The sequence below is a fragment of the Macaca fascicularis genome, chromosome 14 (assembly GCF_037993035.2).
Source record: "Macaca fascicularis isolate 582-1 chromosome 14, T2T-MFA8v1.1".
NCBI classification, from domain to species: Eukaryota; Metazoa; Chordata; class Mammalia; order Primates; family Cercopithecidae; genus Macaca; species Macaca fascicularis.
In genome coordinates this window covers 7,997,442-8,017,575 of record NC_088388.1, presented here as the reverse complement: position 1 = coordinate 8,017,575, position 20,134 = coordinate 7,997,442, and the positions used below count along the sequence as shown (strand labels likewise).

The window sequence follows — 20,134 nt, the reverse complement described above, 5'->3', positions numbered from 1 at the left end:
GAATCAGTTTGTCAATATCCACAAAATAATTTCCTGGAATTCTGATGGAATCAAGTTGGGAAGGAGAGATATCTTGACAATATGAAGCTTTCCTATCCATGAACAGGGAATATCTCTCCATTTTATTTATTTATTTATTTACTTACTTAATTTTGAGACAAGGTCTCACTCGGATGTCCAGGCTGGAGTGCAATGGTACAGTGACAGCTGGCTGCAGCCTCAACCTCCCAGGCTCAGTTGATCTTCCCTCTTCAGCCTCCTGAGTAACTGGAACCACAGGTATGTGCCACCACACCAAGCTAATTTTTAAATTTTTAAATTTTTTTGTGGAGAATAAGTCTCATTATGTCGCCCAGAGTCATCTCAAACTCTTGGACTCAAGTGATCCTTCTACCTTGGCCTCCCAAAGTGCTGGAATCCTAGGCATGAGCCTAGGTCCCAGGCCTCTCCATTTATTTAATTCTTCTTTGATATCTTTCATCAGAGTCTTGTAGTTTTCCTCATATAGATCTTGCATATTTTGTTATATTCGTTGCACCTAAGTATTTCCATTTCTGGGATGGTAATGTAAATTATAATGTGCTTTCACATTTGTTTATTGCGTCACTATTCACAATAGCAACGACTTGGAACCAACCCAAATGTCCATCAGTGATAGACTGGATTAAGAAAATGTGGCACATATACACCATGGAATATATGCAGCCATTAAAAAGGATGAGTTCAGCTGGGTGCTGTGGCTCATGCCTGTAATCCCAGCACTTTAGGAGGCGGGTCACGAGGTCAGGAGATCGAGATCATCCTGGCTAACACGGTGAAACCCCGTCTCTACTAAAAATACAAAAAATTAGCCGGGCGTGGCGGAGCACCTGTAGTTCCAGCTACATGGGAGTCTGAGGCAGGAGAATGGCGTGAACCCGGGAGGCGGAGCTTGCAGTGAGCCAAGAGGGCGCCACTGCACTCCAGCCTGGGCAACAGAGAAAGACTCCGTCTCAAAATAAAAATTAGCCAGGCATGGTGGCGCGTGCCTGTAGTCCCAGATACTTGGGAGGCTGAAGCATGAGAATCACTTGAACTCAGTTGGCAAAGGTTGCAGTGAGCCGAAATCAAGCCACTGCACTCCAGCCTGGCGACAGAGTGAGACTCTGTCAAAAAAAAAGAGAGAGAGAGAGAGACAGAAAAGAAGAAAGAAAGAAAAAGAAAGAAAGAGAGAGAGAGAGATAGAGACAGAGAGGGAGGGAGGGAGGGAGGGAAAGAAGCTGAGATCTGGGCTCTGGGAGACAGAGTGATCATTTAAAAATGAAAACTGGATGATATCCAGCACTTTGGAAGGCCAAGGTGGGTGGATCTTGAGGTCAGGAGATCGAGACCATCCTGGCTAACACCGTGAAACCCTGTCTCTACTAAAAATACAAAAAATTAGCTGGGTGTGGTGGCAGACACCTGTAGTCCCAGCTGCTTGGGAGGCTGAGGCAGGAGAAGGGTGTGAACCCGGGAGGCGGAGCTTGCAGTGAGCCGAGATTGCACCACTGCACTCCAGCCTGGGCGACAGAGTGAGACTCCATGTCACAAAAAAAAAAAAAAAAAAAAAAGAAAGAAAGAAAATTGGATGATATCAACTTCCTTCTTACACTTTTGGATGGCTTGCCACCGTGCTCACAGATGAAGCTGAATCTATTCACAGCCTGCAGGAACCTGCCTGAGTGGGCTCCTGCCCGCCTCTCCAGTGCCATTGCCAGCTCCTCTCCCCTTAGCCCATCAGGTCTCTGCCACACCAGCCCTTTTGGTTCCTGGAATATTCCAAGTTTTCTGTTCTCAATGCCAAGAGAAGTGTTTTGCCTCTGAGTAACTCTGACTCCTCCTGAAATGCCCCTTCCCGAGAAAGGTCTTTTCGAATGGCCTCTTCCTGTCCCATCTCCAAGTTTCATTAGGCAGGACCCCATGGTTTTTCTTCTGTGGCAGAGACTGCTTGCTACCCACCAGAAGCCTTTCTCTTCTTCTTTGGTGGTAATGGACTTGTAGCTGGGCATGTCACGTGGTCTACGCTTCCTTTCCCAGGCTCCCTAGCCTTGTCCATATGCTAGGTTCTCTCTAGAGGAATTTTTGTTGTTGTTGTTGTTTTGTTTTTGTTTTCGAGACTGGGTCTCATTCTGTTGTCCAAATTGTAGTGTAGTGGTACAATCTCAGCTCACTGCCTCCCGGGTTCAAGTGATTCTCCTGCCCCAGCCTCCCAAGTAGTTGGGATTACAGGCACCCATCACCACACCTGGCTAAATTTTTTGTATTTTAAGTAGAGACGAGGTTTTGCCATGTTAGCCAGATGGGTCTCAAACTCCTGACCTCAGGTGATCCGCCTGCCTTGGCCTCCCAAAGTGCTGGGATTACAGGCGTGAGCCACTGTGCCCAGCCTATAGCAGAATTTGATTGAAGTGACATGTGTCACTATTGGGGGAACACGCCCCCAGTATTTCAACGTAGGTTCTTTCTATTTTCCATAAGTGTCAGCCAGCTGAGAAATAAAGAGAGACAGTACAAAGAGAGAAATTTTACAGCTGGGCCACCAGGGGTGACATAATATATTGGTAGGACTGTGATGCCCACCTGAGTCTCAGACCAGCAAGTTTTTATTCAGGGTTTCAAAAGGGGAGGGGATGTAAGAACGGGGAGTAGGTACAAAGATCACATGCTTCAAAGGGCAAAAAGCAGAACCACTAATAAGGGTCTAACAAAGATCCATGCTTCTAAGGGAACAGGACAAAGGGCAAAAGCAGAACCACTAATAAGGGTCCAACAAAGATCACAAGGCAAATGGCAAAAGCAGAACTACTGATAAGGGTTCATCAAAGATGACAGGGCAAAGGGCAAAAGCAGAACCACTGATAAGGGTCTATGTTCGGTGGTGCACGTATCATCTTGATGAACATCTTAAACAACAGAAAACAGGGTTCGAGAGCAGAGAACTGGTCTGACCACAAATTTACCAGGGTGGAGTTTTCCCAACCTTCATAAGCCTGTGGGTTCTGCAGGTGACCAGGGCTTATTTCAGTCCTTATCTCAACTGCACAAGACAGACATTCCCAGAGCAACCGTTTATAGACCTCCCCCCAGGAATGCATTCCTTTCCCAGGGTATTAATATTAATATTCCTTACTAGGAAAAGAATTTAGCGATATGTTTCCTACTTGCACGTCCGTTTATAGGCTCTCTGCAAGAAGAAAGTACGGCTCTTTTGCCCGACCCCGCAGGCAGTCAGACCTTATGGTTGTCTTCCCCTGTTCCCTAAAAATCACTATTATTCTATTCTTTTTCAAGGTGCACTGATTTCATATTGTTCAAACACATATGTTTTACAATCAATTTGTACAGTTAACACAATTATCACAGTAGTCCTGAGGTGATGTACATCCTCAGCTTATGAAGATAACAGGATTAAGAGATTAAAGACAGCATAATAAATTATAAAAGTATTATTTGAGAACTGATAAATGTCCATATTAAGATGAAATCTTCACAATTTATGTTCCTCTGCCACAGCTCCAGCTGGTTCCTCCACTTGGGGTCCATGACTTCATGTAACATGCCACTTTCTGGACTGGCTCATAGAAGTTCCCATGCATGCCTGCCATGGTCTTTTCCCCATTCTGGGGCTAGAATGGCCACAACCAGAGGCTCGTGGAAGCTTTGTGTAGATGGCAGCTCTGATGTCAGCCTGGGGCCTTGGATGACAGTAGTGGACAGAGATCCCCACCAATCTGGAACTCCTACCCTAAACTGTTATATGAGAGAGAATCCAACATTTGTTTCAGCAGCTTGGCCTACCCCAGTGAAAACACCATCTAATTCCATTCAGATGCTGTCAGAAAGCATGGAGCAGAAAGGAAGGTGACATGGAGGGAGCTTCGAGTCTGAGCAGAAGATTAAGCTAGTGTTGAATATTTCCAATAACAACACTTAGGGGTGTGGAATAAAATATCTGACTCCATCACAAATGTAGAATTAAGGGAACTTGTAAGGAAGAAATGGAAATCTCCAAGCACCAGAAGCAAAGAGGAACCTGGACCCCAGAGAAGCAGCCTGTGAGCTGGGAAGTTGGCACCCCCAGGGTGATGGTGGCGTTGGGGGCTTTATGTTTTGTTTTTTGCTGTCATTTGCTTGCTTTGCTTTCAGTGACTAAAAAATAACATTCATTGAGCACTTCCTATATGCCAGTCATTGTCCTAAACTCGTCACATGTATCTACTCTTTTAATCATCACAACCTTCCAAGGGAGGTGCTGTAATTTCCCCATTTTGCAGGTGAGGAGATGGAAGAACACAGAAGTTATGTCACTTGTCTGTGGCCTTGCAGATGGAAAGAGGTAGAGCCAGGACTTGAACCCAGAACGTCTTGCTTCTGAGTCGGTGTCCTGAAGCAGCATGTGTTACTACCATATGCCAGTGTGATAAGAAGAAATATGAATAACAGTTTGGTTAAGATCAGCTTTCACCTGGGGATCAATGATCCTGGCACAGTGTCCACCACAACACAATGCATCCTGTGGCCCACAGAATCTAAGGAGGCTGACGCAACTGCATTAAGCCAGGAGACAGATCTCTGTTCCTGCTGCTTTCCAGGCTGTCCACATCTCTGCCAGACAAGTCTCACTGAGGTCTGGGAGAGAGAAAATATTCAAATTATTTTGTATTCCTGGCTGGGTGCAGTGGCTCACTCTTGTAATCCCACACCGCAGGAGGCTGAGGCAGGAGGATTGCTTGAGGCCAGGAGTTCAAGACCAGCATGGACAACATAGCAAGACACTGTGTATTAGTCTGTTCTCACACTGCTAATAAAGACATCCCTGAGATTGAGTTATTTGTAAAGAAGTTTAATTGACTCATAGTTCCACATGGCTGGAGAGGCCTCACAATCATAATGGAAGGTGAATGAGGAACAAAATCATGTCTCACATGGCATCAGGCAAGAGAGAACATATGCAGGAGAACTCCCCTTTATAAAACCATCAGATCTCATGAGACTTATTCACTATCACAAGAACAGCACAGGAAAAACCTGCCCCCATGATTCAATTACCTCCCATTAGGTCCCTCCCATGACATGTGGGGATTATTACAATTCAAGGTGAGACTTGTGTGGGGACACAGAGCCAAACAATGTCATTCTGCCCTGGCCCCTCCCAAATCTCATGTTCTCACATTTCAAAACCAATCATGCCTACCCAACAGTTCCCCAAAGTCTTAACTCATTTCCACATTAACTCAAAAGTCCACAGTACAAAGTCTCATCTGAGACAATGCAAGTGCTTTCTGCTTAAGAACCTGTAAAAACAAAAGTAAGTTAGTTACTTACCAAATACAATGGGGGTACAGGCATTGGGTAAATACGCTCATTCCAAATGGGAGAAATTGGTCAAAATGAAGAGGCTACAGGCCCCATGCAAACCTGAAATGCAGTGGGGCAGCCACATCTTAAAGCTCTGAAATGATCTCCTTTGACTCCAATTCTCACACCCACATCAGGCTGATGCAACAAGTGAGCTCCTATGTCCTTGAGCAGCTCTACCCCTTTGGCTTTGCAGGGTACAGTTCCTGTCCTGGCTGCTTTCATGGGCTGGTGTTGAGTGTCTGCAACTTTTCCAGGTGCACAGTGCAAGTTGTGGGTGGATTTACCATTCTGGGGTCTGGAGGATAGTGGCCCTTTTCTCACAGCTCCACTAGGCAGTGCCCCAGTGGAGACTCTGAGAACAGGCTCCCACCCCACATTTCCCTTCCTCACTGCCCTAGCAGAGGTTCTCCATGAGGGCTCCGCCCCTGCAGCACACCTCTGCCTGGACATCCAGGCATTTCCATACATCCTCTGAAATCTAGGTGGAGGTTCCCAAACCTCAATTCTTGACTTCTGTGCACCTGCAGGCTTAACACCATGTGGAAGCTGCCAAGGACTGAGCTTGCCCCGTCTGTAGCCATGGCCTGAGCTATACCTTGGCCCCTTTTTGCCATAGATGGAGCAGCTGGGATGCAGGGCACCGAGTCCCTAGGCTGCATAGAGCACAGGAGCCCTGGGCACAGCCCATGAAACCATTTTTTTCCTTCTAGGCCTCCAGGCCTGTGTAAGAGGGCCTGTGGAGAAGGTCTCTGACATGTCCTAGAAACATTTTCCCCATTGTCTTGATGATTAACATTTGGTTCCTTGTTACTTATGCAAATTTTTGCAGCCAGCTTGAATTTCTCCTCAGAAAAGCGTTTTTTTTTTGTTTTTTTTTCTACAGCATTGTCAGGCTGCAAATGTTCTGAACTTTTATGCTCTGCTTCTCTTTTAAACACAAGTTCCAATTCCAAACCATATCTTTGTGAATACATAAATACACAAAGCTGAATGCTTTTAACAGCACCCAAATCATCTCTTGAATGCTTTGCTTCTTAGAAATTTCTTCTGCCAGATATGCTAAATCATCTCTCTCAAGTTCAAAATTCCACAGATCTCTAGGGCAGGAGAAAAATGCTACCACTCTCTTTGTTAATACATAGCAAGAGTCACCTTTATTATAGTTCCCAACAAGTTCCTCATCCCCATCTGAGATAACCTTTGGTGAAAATCATTCAACAAGTATCTAGAAAGTTCCAAACTTTTCCACATCTTCTTGTCTTCTTCTGAGTCCTCCAAACTGTTCCAACCTCTGCCTGTTATCCAGTTCCAAAGTCGCTTACATATTTTTGGGTTATCTTTACAGCAGCACCCCACTCTACTGGTACCAATTTACTGTAATAGTTTGTTCTCACACTGCTAATAAAGGCATACCCAAGACTGGGTAATTTATAAAGTAAAGAGGTTTGATGGACTTACAGTTTCACATGGCTGGGGAGGCCTCACAATCATGGCAGAAGGCAAACAATGAGCAAAGTCATATCTTATATGACAGCAGGCAAGAGAGAGCATGTGCAGGGGAATTCTTCTTTGTAAAACCATCAGATTTCATGAGACTTATTCACTATCAAGAGAACAGCACAGGAAAAACCTGCCCCAATTCAATTACCTCCCACCAGGTCCCTCCCACAACATGTGGGGATTATTACAATTCAAAGTGAGATTTGGGTGGGGACACAGAGCCAAATCATATCACCCCATCTCTATTAAAAAATACATATGTAGGCCAGGCGTGGTGGCTCACACCTGCAATCCCAGCACTTCGGGAGGCCAAGGCATGTGGATCACGAGGTCAGGAATTCGAGATCAGCCTGACCAACATGGTGAAACCCAGTCTCTACTAAAAATACAAAAATTAGCTGGGCGTGGTGGCACGCACCTGTAATCCCAGCTACTAGGGAGGCTGAGGCAGGAGAATGGCTTGAACAAGGGAGGCAGAGGTTGCAGTGAGCCGAAATCAAGCCACTGCATTCCAGACTGGGCAACAGAGCGAGACTATGGAGGGGGGTGATTAGATCATGAGGCTACATTCCTTATAAATGGAATTGGTGTCTGTATAAAAGAGGCCTCAGGGAGTTCCCTCACCCCTTCCATCATGTGAGAACATGTGAGACTGTGCAATCTATGAACCAGAAAGCAGGTCTTCACCAGATGCAGAACCTGACAGTGCCTTGATCTTAGACTTCCCAGCCTCCAGAACTTTGGGAAATACATTTCTGTTGTTTACAAGCCACCCAGTCTATGGTATTTTGTTGCAGCAGCTCTAACAGACTAAAACAGCAGAAGCAACTACGAGAACACTTCAATGGAACACAGCCCTTCTCAACATGCTCATAGCCAAATGAAGAAACAACTTCCCATAAGCAAGAATGAGCAGCCAGCCACCAAGAGCATTACATCCTTTAGGGGCTAACTCATGTTTCTGAGTAGACACTTTATAAGAAGTCTCAATAGGCTGGGTGCAGTGGCTCACGCCTGTAATCCCAGAACTTTGAGAGGCAGAGGTGGGAGGATCACTTCAGCTCAGGAGTTCAAGACCAGCCTGGGCAACATGGCAAAGCCCTGTCTCTACCAAAAATACAGAAAATTAGCCTGGCGTGGTGGTATGCACTTGTAGTCCCAGCTACTTAAGAGGCTGAGGTGAGAGGATTGCTTTTGAGCCTGGGAGGCAGAGGTTACAGTGGGCCAAGATCTCGCCACTGCATTCCAGCCTAGGTGACAGAGTGAGACCCCATTAAAAAAAAAAAAAAAAAAGTCTCAACAACTTAACTTGTTATTTTCTCAACAACTTAACATTATTTTAATGTTATAATTAGACTCTGAGAGTTATTTTATAGCATATGAAAACTGCTTTTGAAATTCATCTTGGAGAAGACATGAGAGAGAATAACTAACAACAGATTTAATTTTTTTTTTTTTAAGACAGAGTCTCACTCTGTTGCCCAGGCTGGATTATAGTGGGGCAATCTTGACTCACTGCAACCTCCGCCTCCTGGGTTCAAGCGATTTTCCTGCCTCAGCCTCTCGAGTAGCTGGGATTACAGGCGCCTGCCACTACGTCCGGCTAATTTTTGTATTTTTAGCAGAGACGGGGTTTCACCATGTTGGCCAGGCTGGTCTTGAACTCCTGACCTCAAGTGATCTGCCCACCTTGGCCTCCCAAAGTACTGGGATTACAGGCGTGAGCCACCAAGCCTGGCCTAATGACAAATTTAAAAAGAACCATGGGCTGGGCACTGTGGCTCACATCTGTAATCTCAGCACTTTGAGAGGCTGAGGCAAGTGGATTGCTTGAACCCAAGAGTTCACAACCAGCCTGGGCAACATGGCAAGACCACATCTCTATTTAAAAATAATAATAAATTAGCCAGGCATAGTGGCACATACCTGTGGCCCCAACTACTTGGGAGGCTGATGTGGGAGGATCACTTGAGCCCAGGAGGTCAATGTGGCAATGAGCCATGATTATGCCACTGTACCCTGGCCTGCTGGCCTGGGCAACAGAGTAAGATCCTGTCAAAAAAAAAAAAAAAAAAAGAACAAGAAAATCAAGCAATACTACTACAGTATCATATCAGTCAAAGGCTAATCAGGAGACAGAATCTACACAGTCATTTGAACAGCAAAAGTCCAACATAAGGAGTTATTAGGGGATTGAAATCATGCGGGATTGACTAATGAGAGTTGAAGAGAACACTACAGAACGAAAACATAGGCCAGGCGCGGTGGCTCATACCTGTAATCCCAGCACTTTGGAAGGCCGAGGTGAGCGAATTGCTTGAGACTAGGAGTTCGAGACCACCCTAGGCAACATGGTGAAACCCTGTCTCTATACAAAGTTTTAAAAGTCAGCTGGGTGTGGTGGCATGTGCCTATAGTCCCAGCTAACCGGGAAGCTGAGGTGGGAGGATCGCTTGAGTTCCTGAAGTCAAGGCTGTAGTGAGCTGTGATCACACCATGCACTCCAGCCTGGGCGACAAAGTAAGGTCCTGTCTCAAAAAAAAAAAAAAAAAAAAAAAAAAAGAAAGAAAGAAAGAAAGAAAGAAATAGCAGATAGAAGGATAGAGGTAGAAGCCGCTGCCCTGAGGGCTAACATAGAGCACCCAAGGAAGAGCCCCACTCCAAGCCAGGGATCCAGACCACGCTGGAGAGAGCAAGGCCATGGCTGATGAGACATTTGAAGTGCCTTGGGCAACACTGTAAAACTGCCAGAGGCTATGCCAGGGGAAGCTGCTGGCTGCTGGGTGCTGCTGGTCACTGAATGGTCAGGAATTGGGAGCTGGAGAAGCTGATCTCAGCAGGATCTGGTCCCTGGAAAAACTATTATGTGTCGGCCTGATGGTATGGAAAGCTGTGGCCTGCAGGAAGGAGCCTGGTGTGGAAAACTCTGCCTACCCAAGAGCTGAGCGCCACAGAAAGTGGGTGCTGCGCTTGTCTCCTCCAGTGTCTCTTCAGCGCCCTCTATTGATGAGGCTGAGGACGGGATTTCTAGCAAGATGGGCTTCTATAAGCAGAGGAGATGGAAGTCAACTGAACTGTGTAGTTTACCTGTCAGATCCTAAAGTCAAAGGGGAAAACTTTACTCAGTGGATATGAGCTCCCACTCAAGGAAGTTGCTCCTTGGTCTTACTACTCTAGGCTTCAAAGATGGTAGGAGGGGCCGGGCATGGTGGCTCACACCTGTAATCCCAGCGCTTTGGAAGGCCAAGCTGGGTGGATCACCTGAGATCGGGAGTTTGAGACCAGCCTGGCCAACATGGTGAAACCCTATATCTACTAAAAAGGCAAAAATTAGAAGGGCGAGGTGGCGTGTGTCTGTAGTTCCAGCTACTTGGGAGGCTGAGGCAGGAGGACCACTTGAACCTAGGAATCAATGCAAAATGATTTATTATGTGATGATTTAAAATCTGTTGAAATGAAACTGATCTGTTTCGTCTACAAAGAGCAGACTGCAGAAATTTGACAGGGACATCAGAGTTATGGTGAGAAACAGGTGGATGAGTGGCAGGACCTGATTACTGGTGGGATCATGCCAAGATAATTTTCCAGCTGAAGCAGAGGGGAAACATTCCACTGACCTATAGATGAAGCCAAGGCTGGTGTTGGAGATGCTGGCAGCTCTGTTCTGGACTTTATGTCAAAGAAATCATATTGTATGTTTCTTTTGCTATTTCCATGCTTAGTTCATTGGGGAAAGTACAAAAGAAATTGCACCATAGTGAAAGCCATTTGAAGTTAGATGAAAAACAATGGCTAAACTCTTCCAACATCTTTAGGAAATGCAGACGTAATGAGGAGGTCTTTCAACCTCAGTTTTCTAACACATCTGAAAGCCTTTGCACCACCTGGGAAGCCTCCTTATTTTACTATCAGGGAACAATAAGACACGATCTTAACTCATAGGAATTTCTTCTGTCTCCAGAGCCTGAATCCTCTGAATTATTTTTTAAACTTAAACTTGCACGTACAAAGTTTTTGTCATGACACACTTTCTTTCTTTCTTCTTTCTTTCTTTCGTTCATTCTTTCTTTTCTCCTTTCTTTCTTTCTTTCTTTCTTTCTTTTTCTCTCTCTCTGTCTCTCTCTCTCTTTTTTTTTTTTTTGAGACAGAGTCTTGCTCTGTGGCCCAAGCTGGAGTACAATGGCACGATCTCGGCTCACTGCATCCTCTGCCCCCCGGGTTCAGGCAATTCTCCTGCCTCAGCCTCCTGTGTAGCTGGTATTATAAGTGTGCACCACCACGCCCGCCTAGTTTTTGTATTTTTAGTAGAGATAGGGGCTTCACCATGTTGGTCAGGCTGGTCTCGAACTTCTGACCTTGTGATCCACCCACCTCAGCCTCCCAAAGTGCTGGGATTACAGGCGTGAGCCACCGCACCCAGCCTCTTCCTTCCTTCCTTCCTTCCTTCCTTCCTTCCTTCCTTCCTTCCTTCCTTCCTTTCTCTTTCTTTCTTTCTTTCTTTCTTTCTTTCTTTCTCTCTCTCTCTCTTTTTTCCTTCCTCCCTCCCTCCCTCCTTCCTTCTCTTTCTTTCTTTCTTTTTTCTTTCTTCCTTTCTCCTTCCTTCCTTCCTTTCTTCCTTCTCTCTTTCTTTCTTTCTTTTTCTTTCTTTCTCTCTCTCTCTTTCTTTCTTTTTTTTTGAGACAGAGTCTCACTCTGTCATCCAGGCTGGAGTGCAATGACACAATCTCAGCTCACTGCAATCTCCACCTCCCAGATTCAAGCGATTCTCCTGTCTCAGTCTCCCAAGGAGCTGGGATTACAGGCGCCTGCCACCACACTTTACTAATTTTTATAGTTTTGTTAGAGATGGGGTTTCACCATGTTGGCCAGACTGGTCTCAAACTCCTGACTTTAGGTGTCCACCCTCCTTGGCCTCCTAAAGTGCTGGGATTACAGGTGTGAGCCACTGCATCCGGCCGACACAAAGACTTTCATGTTATTTCTGGAATAAGAAAAACAGCTATGGAAAAAATATATCAACAGCATACTGTATACAACATTTTTTAAAAAATAGAGATTAATGAGTTATGAAAATAATATGTAAGGCTGGACACAATGGCTCATGCCTGTGATCCCATCACTTTGGGAGGCCAAGGAGGGAGGATCATTTGAGCCCAGGAGTTTGAGACTAGCCTGGGCAACATGGTGAAATCCTGTCTCTGCAAAAAATTTAAAAATTACCAGGGCATGGTGGCAGCACCTGTAGTGTTAGCTACTCAGGAGGATGAGAGCCGGGAAGCCAGGAGGCAGAGGCTGCAGTGAGCCGAGATCATGCCACTATACTCCAGCCTGGTCGACAGAGGGAGACTCCATTTAAAAACAAACAAACAAAACACCTCTAAGTGCATGTTTCTAATACAAGCCCTAATCTAGATTACAAGTGAACTGTAATCAAAACAGTGGAGTATGAGACAGGAAATCTACCTGTAAGCACTATACGAATGATACTTCTGAGAGAAAACATAGGAGAAAATACTTGTGATCTTAGTGAAGGGATCATTTTCTTAGTTATGACACCAAAAAGCATGATCCATAAAAGAAAACAGTATAAACTGGAATTCACCAAAATTAAAAACTTTAACTCTTGGCTGGGCGCGGTGGCTCACGCCTGTAATCCCAGCACTTTGGGAGGCTGAGGCAGGAGGATCACGAGGTCAGGAGATCGAGACCATCCTGGCTAACATGGTGAAACCCCGTTTCTACTAAAAATACAAAAAAATTAGTTGGGCATAGTGGCACATGCCTGTAGTGCCAGCTACTCGGGAGGCTGAGGCAGGAGAATCACTTGAACCCGGGAGGCTGACGTTACAGTGAGCCGAGATCGCACCACTGCACTTCAGCCTGGGTGACAGAGCAAGACTCCATCTCAAAAAAAAAAAACCACAAAAAATCTTTAACTCTTTAAAATACACTGTTATGAACATAAAAAGACAAGTCACAGACTGGGAGAAAATATTTGCAAAACATATATCTGACAAAAGACTTGGACCTAGAATATATTAAAATATATAACTCAGTAACAATAATTCATTTTTAAATGGAGATGATTGGCTGGGTGCAGTGGCTCACACCTGTAATCCCAGCACTTTGGGAGGCTGAGGCAGGTGGAACACTTGAGGTCAGGAGCTCAGGACCAGTCTGGCCAGCATGGTGAAACCCGTCTCTACTAAAAATACAAAAAATTAGCTGGGTGTGGTGGTGCGCACCTGTTGCCCCAGCTACTTGGGAGGCTGAGGCAGGAGAATCACTTGAACCTGGGAGGCGAAGGTTTCAGTGAGCCGAGATCGCACCACTGCACTCCAGCCTGGGCGACAGAGCGAGACTCTGTCTCAAAAAACAAAACAAAGCAACAACAGAACAAAACAACAAAAAAACCGGAGATGATGTGAACAGACACCATACCAAGGAAGGTATATATGTGATAAGTTAGCAAATAAAATATACTCAATGTCATTAGTCATTAGGGAAATGCACATTTAAACCACAATGACTTACCTGGCAGGGGAGATACCATGATCACGTAGGTGGTTCTCCCAGGGTAAGGCTCATCCATTGCACTCCAGGTGTGCTGACCCCTGTAATTTCCCTAAACGCGGGAAACTCAACTGCATTGTTTGTGGTAGTGGGGGACTGCACTTGCGCTTGCTCCTGTGCCAAATTTCTTTGTTTTCTTTTCTTTTTTCTTCTTCTCTTTTTTTCTTTTCTTTTTTTTTTTTTTTTTTTTTTTTTTGAGATGGAGACTTGTCCTGTCACCCAGGGTGGAATGCAGTGGTGCAATCTTGGCTCACTGCAACCTCCACCTCCCAGGTTCCAGCGATTCTCCCGCCTCAGCCTCCTGAGTAGCTGGGATGACAGGTGCATGCCACCATGCCTGGCTAATTTTTTGTATCTTTAGTAGAGACGGGGTTTCACCACATTGGCCAGGCTGGTCTCGAACTCCTGACTTCATGATTTGCCCGCCTTGGCCTCCCAAAGTGCCAGGATTACAGGCATGAGCTACCATGCCTGGCTTCCTGTGTCAAATTTCATTTTTTTAAAAAAGAAAAAGAACGCAATGAAATACCACTTACTCGCCTATTAGAATGACTAAAATTAAAAAGACTGACTATACTGAGTGTTGGCTATGAAGGAGAAACTAGAGCTCTCATACTCCGTTGATGAGAATATAAAATGGTACATTTTGGAAAAACGATTTGGCGGTTTCTGAGAAAGTTAAACACATACTACCACATGACTCAGCATTTCACTTCTAGGTACAGTTCCAAAGAAATGAAAGCACTGGTCCAAACAAGGACTTGTACAAAAATATTCATAGTAGCTTCATTTGTGATGGCACAAAGCTGGAAACAACCCAATGTCCTTAAACAGGTTAAGGGATAAACCAATTGTAGGAATAATTTTCACAATTTAAAAGCAATGATGCCGGGCACAGTGGCTCGTGCCTGTAATGCTAACACTTTGGGAGGCCGAGGCAGACGGATCACTCAAGTCCAGGAGTTTGAGACCAGCCTGGGCAATATGGCAAAACCCCATCTCTACTGAAAATACAAAAATTAGCTGGGCGTGGTGGTGGGTGTCTGTAATCCCAGCTACTCGGGAGGCTGAGGCATAAGAATCACTTCAGCCCAGGAGGCAGAGGTTGCAATGAGCTGACATGGTGCCTCTGCACTCCAGCCTGGGTGATAGAGTGAAACTCTGTCTGAAAAATAAATAAATAAAAGTAATGAACTATTGATAAATACACAGCATGGGTGGATCTTGAAATAATAATGCTGAAAGAAGCAGATTCTCCCCTCAGAAAAAATAGTATGAATTGTATAATCCGATTCATATAAAATTCTAGAAAATGCAAAATAATCCATAGTGACAAAAGGCAGGTGAGTGGTTGCTTAGAGATAGGGCTGGGCAGGGGGTAGACAAAGGATTACAAAGAGTCAAAAGGAGGCTGGGCATGGTGGTTCATGCCTGTGATTCTAGCACTTTGGGAGGTAGAGGTAGGAGGCTCACTTGAGGCCAGGAGTTTGAGACCACCCTAAGCAACATAGTGAGACCCCGTCTCTACAAAAAGTAAAACAATTAGCTGGGTGTGGTGGCGCACGCCTGTGGTCCCAGCTATTTGGGAGGCTGTGGTTGGAGGATCGCTTGAGCTTGGGAGTTTGAGGCTCAGTGAGCTTTTTTTTTTTTTTGAGAAGGAGTCTCGCTCTGCCTCCCGAGTTCATGCCATTCTCCTGCCTCAGCCTCCTGAGTAGCTAGGACTACAGGTGCCCGCTACCACATCTGGCTAATTTTTTGTAGAGACGGGGTTTCACCATGTTAGCCAGGATGGTCTCAATCTCCTGACCTTGTGATCCGCCCGCCTCGGCCTCCCAAAGTGCTGGGATTACAGGCATGAGCCACTGCACCCGGCCTCAGTGAGTTTTAATTGCACCACTGCACTCCAGTCCCATAGAGGGAGCAAGACCCTGTCTCAAAAAAAAAAAAAAAAAAAAATGCAAGAAGAAACTTTTGAAGGTAATGGATATGTTCATTATCTTCATTGTGGATTCTGGGTATACACATACATCAAAACTTATCAAATTGTACTATTTATTTATTTATTTATTGAGACAGAGTCTGACTCTGTTGCCCAGGCTGTAGTAGAGTGGCACGATCTCGGCTCACTGCAACCTCCACCTCCCAGCTTCAAGTGATTCTCCTGCCTCTGCCTCCCAAGTAGCTGGGATCACAGGCGCACACCAGCATGCCCGGCTAATTTTTGTATTTTTTTTTTTTTTTAGTAGAGATGGGGGTTTCGCCATGTTGGCCAGGTTGGTCTTGATCTCTTGATCTTGTGATCCGTCCCCGCTCAGCCTTCCAAAGTGCTGGGATTACAGGTGTGAGCCACTGTGCCTGGCCAGAGCTTTTCATTTTCTTTAAACTCTTCAGAGTAGTTAAAAGCATCAGCTGCTCCTCAAAAGATATTTATTAATTGCAAAGAGAAAAGTAGTTATTTTGCAGTGGACGAACTCAGAGCAAACACTGCCTTAATCAAGCACTCAAGGTTAAAATCACCAGTTTAAAGGCCAGGCGTGGCTGTGGATGCCTGTGGTCCCTGCTATTTAGGAGGCTGACGTGGGAGAATTGCCTGAGCCTGGGAGGTCGAGGCTGCAGTGAGCCTAGATTGTGCCACTGCACTCCAGCCTGGGCAACAGAGTAAGACCCTATCTCAAAAAAAAAAGTTTGTTAAGTCACTAAGTTTGTGGTAATTTGTTACAGCTGACCTTATGGTTTACTGTGTGGCCCAGACTGAGGAAACATTCTCCAGCCAAACAAGGCTGCAGTCTAAGCAGTCCTCTTCTTGGCCTTTATACTCTGTGGAGTCAGTGACACCAGATGGAGAAACTGTATGGAGCTTAGGGAAAGGCTGTATAGGAGAATTGGAGCATGTGCCCTGTGTTTTGTTGGTTTTGTTTGGTTTTGGTGGTTTGTTTGTTTATTTATTTATTTATTTATAGAGGAAGTGTCGGCTAATTTTTGTATTTTAGTTCAGCAGAGTTTCACCATGTTGATCAGTGTGGTCTTGAACTCCTGACCTCAAGTGATCCACCTGCCTAAGCCTCCCAAAATGCTGGGATTACAGGCGTGAGCCACCATGACTGACTGTTAAACTTTTTATTTTGGGATAATTGTGGATGTACATGCAGTTCAAAGAAATAATACAGAGAGATCCTTTACCTGGTTTCCCCCATTGATAATATCTTGCAAAACTATACTACAATATTGGCCGGGCGCGGTGGCTCACACCTGTAATCCCAGCACTTTGAGAGGCCGAGGCGGGTGGATCGTGAGGTTGGGAGATCAAGACCATCCTGGCCAACATGGCGAAACCCCACCTCTACTAAAAATACAAAATTTAGCCAGGTATGGTGTCGTGCGCCTGTAGTCCCAGCTACTCAGGAGACAGTGGCAGGAGAATCACTTGAACCCAGAAGGCGGAGGCTGCAGTTAGACGAGATCGCACCACTGCACGTTCGAGCCTGGGCGACAGAGTGAGACGCTGTCTCAAAAACAAAACAAAACAAAAAACTATAGTACAATATCACAACCATGATATTGATATTGACACAGTCAAGATACAGAACACTGCTATCACTTCAAGATCCCCCATGCTGCCCATTTATGGTCATACACACTTTCCCTACCCATTCCCCTCTCCTACCCCACATCTTCAACCCCCGCAATCACTAAGCAGTTTTCCATTTCTATAACTTTGTCATTTCAAGAATATTATATAAAAGGAATCATAGGCCATGTGTGGTGGCTCACGCCTGTAATCCCAGCAATTTGGGAGGCCGAGGTGGGTGGATCACCTGAGGTCAGGAGTTCAAGACCAGCCTGGCCAACAGGGAGAAACCTCGTCTGTACTAAAAATACAAAAATTAGCCTGGCGTGGTGGAATGTACCCGTAGTCCCAGCTATTAAGGAGGCCAAGGCAGAACAATCACTTGAATCTGGGAGGTGGAGGTTGCAGTGAGCCAAGAGCCAAGATCGAGCCACTGTACTCCAGCCTGGGCAACAGAGCAAGACTCCGTCTCAAAAAAAGAAAAAAAAGGAAAAAAAAAGGAATCATACAGTATACAACATTTTGGGATCAGCCTTTTTCACTCAGTAGCATCCCCTGTGGGTTCATTTAGGTTGTTCTGTGTGTCAGAAGTTCATTCAGTTTTTTTCTTTTTTTTTGAGACGGAGTCTCCCTCTGTCGCCCAGGCTGGAGTGCAGTGGTGCCATCTCGGCTCACTGCAATCTCTGTCTCCCACATTCAAGTGATTCTCCTGCCTCAGCCTCCTGAGTAGCTGGGATTACAGGCACGCCCCACCATGCCCAGCTAAGTTTTATATTTTTATTTATTTATTTTAATTTTATTTTGTATTTTGAGAAGGAGTTTCACCCTTGTTGCCCAGGCTGGAGTGCAATGGTGCGATCTCAGCTCACCGTAACCTCCACCTCCCAGGTTCAAGTGATTCTCCTGCCTCAGTCTTCTGAGTAGCTGGGATTACAGGCACCTGCCACATGCCTGGTTAATTTTGTATTTTTAGTAGGGACAGGGTTTCTCCATGTTGGTCAGGCTGATCTTGAACTCCCGACCTGAGGTGATCCACCTGCCTCGGCCTCCCAAAGTGCTGGGATTACATGCATGAGCCACCGTGCCCGGCCTAAGTTTTATATTTTTAGTAGAAATGAGGTTTCACCATTTTGGCCAGGCTGATCTCAAACTCCTGACCTCAGGTGATCCACCTGCCTCGACCTCCCAAAGTGCTGGGATTACAGGCGTGAGCTGCCGCGCCTGGCCAAGTTCATTCATTTTTATTGCTAGCACTCTTCCATGGTATTGATTGTTTAACAGGCTATATAACCATTTTCCTATTGGACGTCATTTGGGTTGTTTCCAGTTTTGAGCTATTCCAAATAAATCTGCTGCAAACAATCTGGTACAGGTTTTCACGTGGACATGAGTTTTCATAATGCCCAGGAGTGCAGTTACTCAGTTGTCTGGTAGATGCATGTTTAACTTTTCAAAAATTGGCAGGCCAGGCGCGATGGCTCACGCCTGTAATCCCAGCACTTTGGGAGGCTGAGGTGGGCGGATCACGAGCTCAGGAGTGCGAGACCAGCCTGACCAATATGATGAAACCCCGTCTGTATTAGAAATACAAGAATTAGTTGGACTTGGTGGCGGGCATCTGTAATCCCAGCTATTCAGGAAGCTGAGGCGGAAGAATCACTTGTACCCGGGAGGTGGAGGTTGCAGTGAGTCAAGATCTCGCCCCTGCACTCTAGCCTGGGGGATGGAGCGAAACTCCATCTCAAAAATAAATAAATAAATAAATAAATAAATAAATAAAATAAAAAAGAGTTGGCCAAACTGTTTTCCGGAATGGCTGCACCATTTTACATTTCCACTGGCGATGTGTGAGTGGCCCAGTTTCTCTGTAACCTTGCTAGTGTTTGGTGTTGTCTGTGATCCATTTAGAGTTAATTTCTGCGTTAGATTGTGAAACTTAGATTGTGATTTGATTTCTTTGCCTATGTATGTAGGATTGCTGCAATGTTACTTGCTGAAAAGACTGTCTTTCCTCCACTGAGGAGCCTTTGTCCAAAATCATTGGGCATATTTGTGTAGGTGTATTTCTGGGTTCTCTTTCCATTTGATTGATCTAGGTGTCTGTCTGTCTGCTGACACCACACACAGTCTTGATGACTGTAGTTATATAATGAGTCTTTAATCCTTAGAGTAGTTCCACTAACTTTATTCTTTTCTTCAAAATTATCTTAGCTATTCTAGTTATTTTGCCTTTTCATATACATTTTAGAAGAGTCTTGTCTATACCTATAAAAAATCCTGCAGGGTTTTGATAGGAATTGAATTAAATCTATATATCAACTTGGAGAGAACTGACATCTTTACTATGCTATCTTCCAATCCATGAACACACTATGTCTCTCCATTTATTTAGATTTTCTTTGATTTCTTTTATAAGTATTTTTTAACTTTCAGCCTACAATTCCTTTACATATTTTCTTAGATTTACACCTAAATATTTCCTTTCTATTTTAAGCAATTATAAATGACATTATATGGCCAGGAACAGTGGCTAATGCCTATAATTCTAGCACTTTGGGAGGCCAAGGTAGGCAGATCACTTGAGGCCAGGAGTTCAAGACCAACCTGGCCAACATAGCGAAACCCTATCTCTACTAAAAATGCGAAAAAACCTTAGCTGGGTGTGATGGTGCATCCATCTTTGTAATCCCAGCTACTTGGGAGGCTGAAGCATGAGAATCACTTGAATCCGAGAAGCAGAGGTTACAGTGAGCCAAAACTGCGCCACTGCACTCCAGGCTAGGCGGCAGAAAGAGACTCTGTCTCAAAAACCAAATAAATAAATAAAGCAAATAACATTATATTTTTAATGTCTGTGTCCATGTGATTATTGCTAGTACATATAAATACAATTGATTTTTGTATGTTGAGCTTATAACCTACAATCTTTCTTTTTTTTTGAGATGGAGTCTCGCTCTGTCGCCCAGGCTAGAGTGCAGTGGCGAGATCTTGACTCACTGCAAGCTCTGCCTCCCAAGTTCATGCCATTCTCCTGACTTAGCCTCCTGAGTAGCTGGGACTACAGGCGCAAGCCCAGCTAATTTTTTTGTATTTTTAGTAGAGACAGGGTTT

General features: G+C 45.0%; 1 non-coding gene across 1 annotated transcript; it reads left to right on the top strand.

Moving 5' to 3' along the window:
- The first annotated feature begins 13,408 nt into the window (after window positions 1–13,408).
- On the top strand, window positions 13,409–13,572 carry LOC123568977 (U1 spliceosomal RNA). Its single transcript, XR_006692519.1, has one exon. It is a non-coding gene; the product is annotated as a U1 spliceosomal RNA (small nuclear RNA).
- Window positions 13,573–20,134: the final 6,562 nt, after the last annotated feature.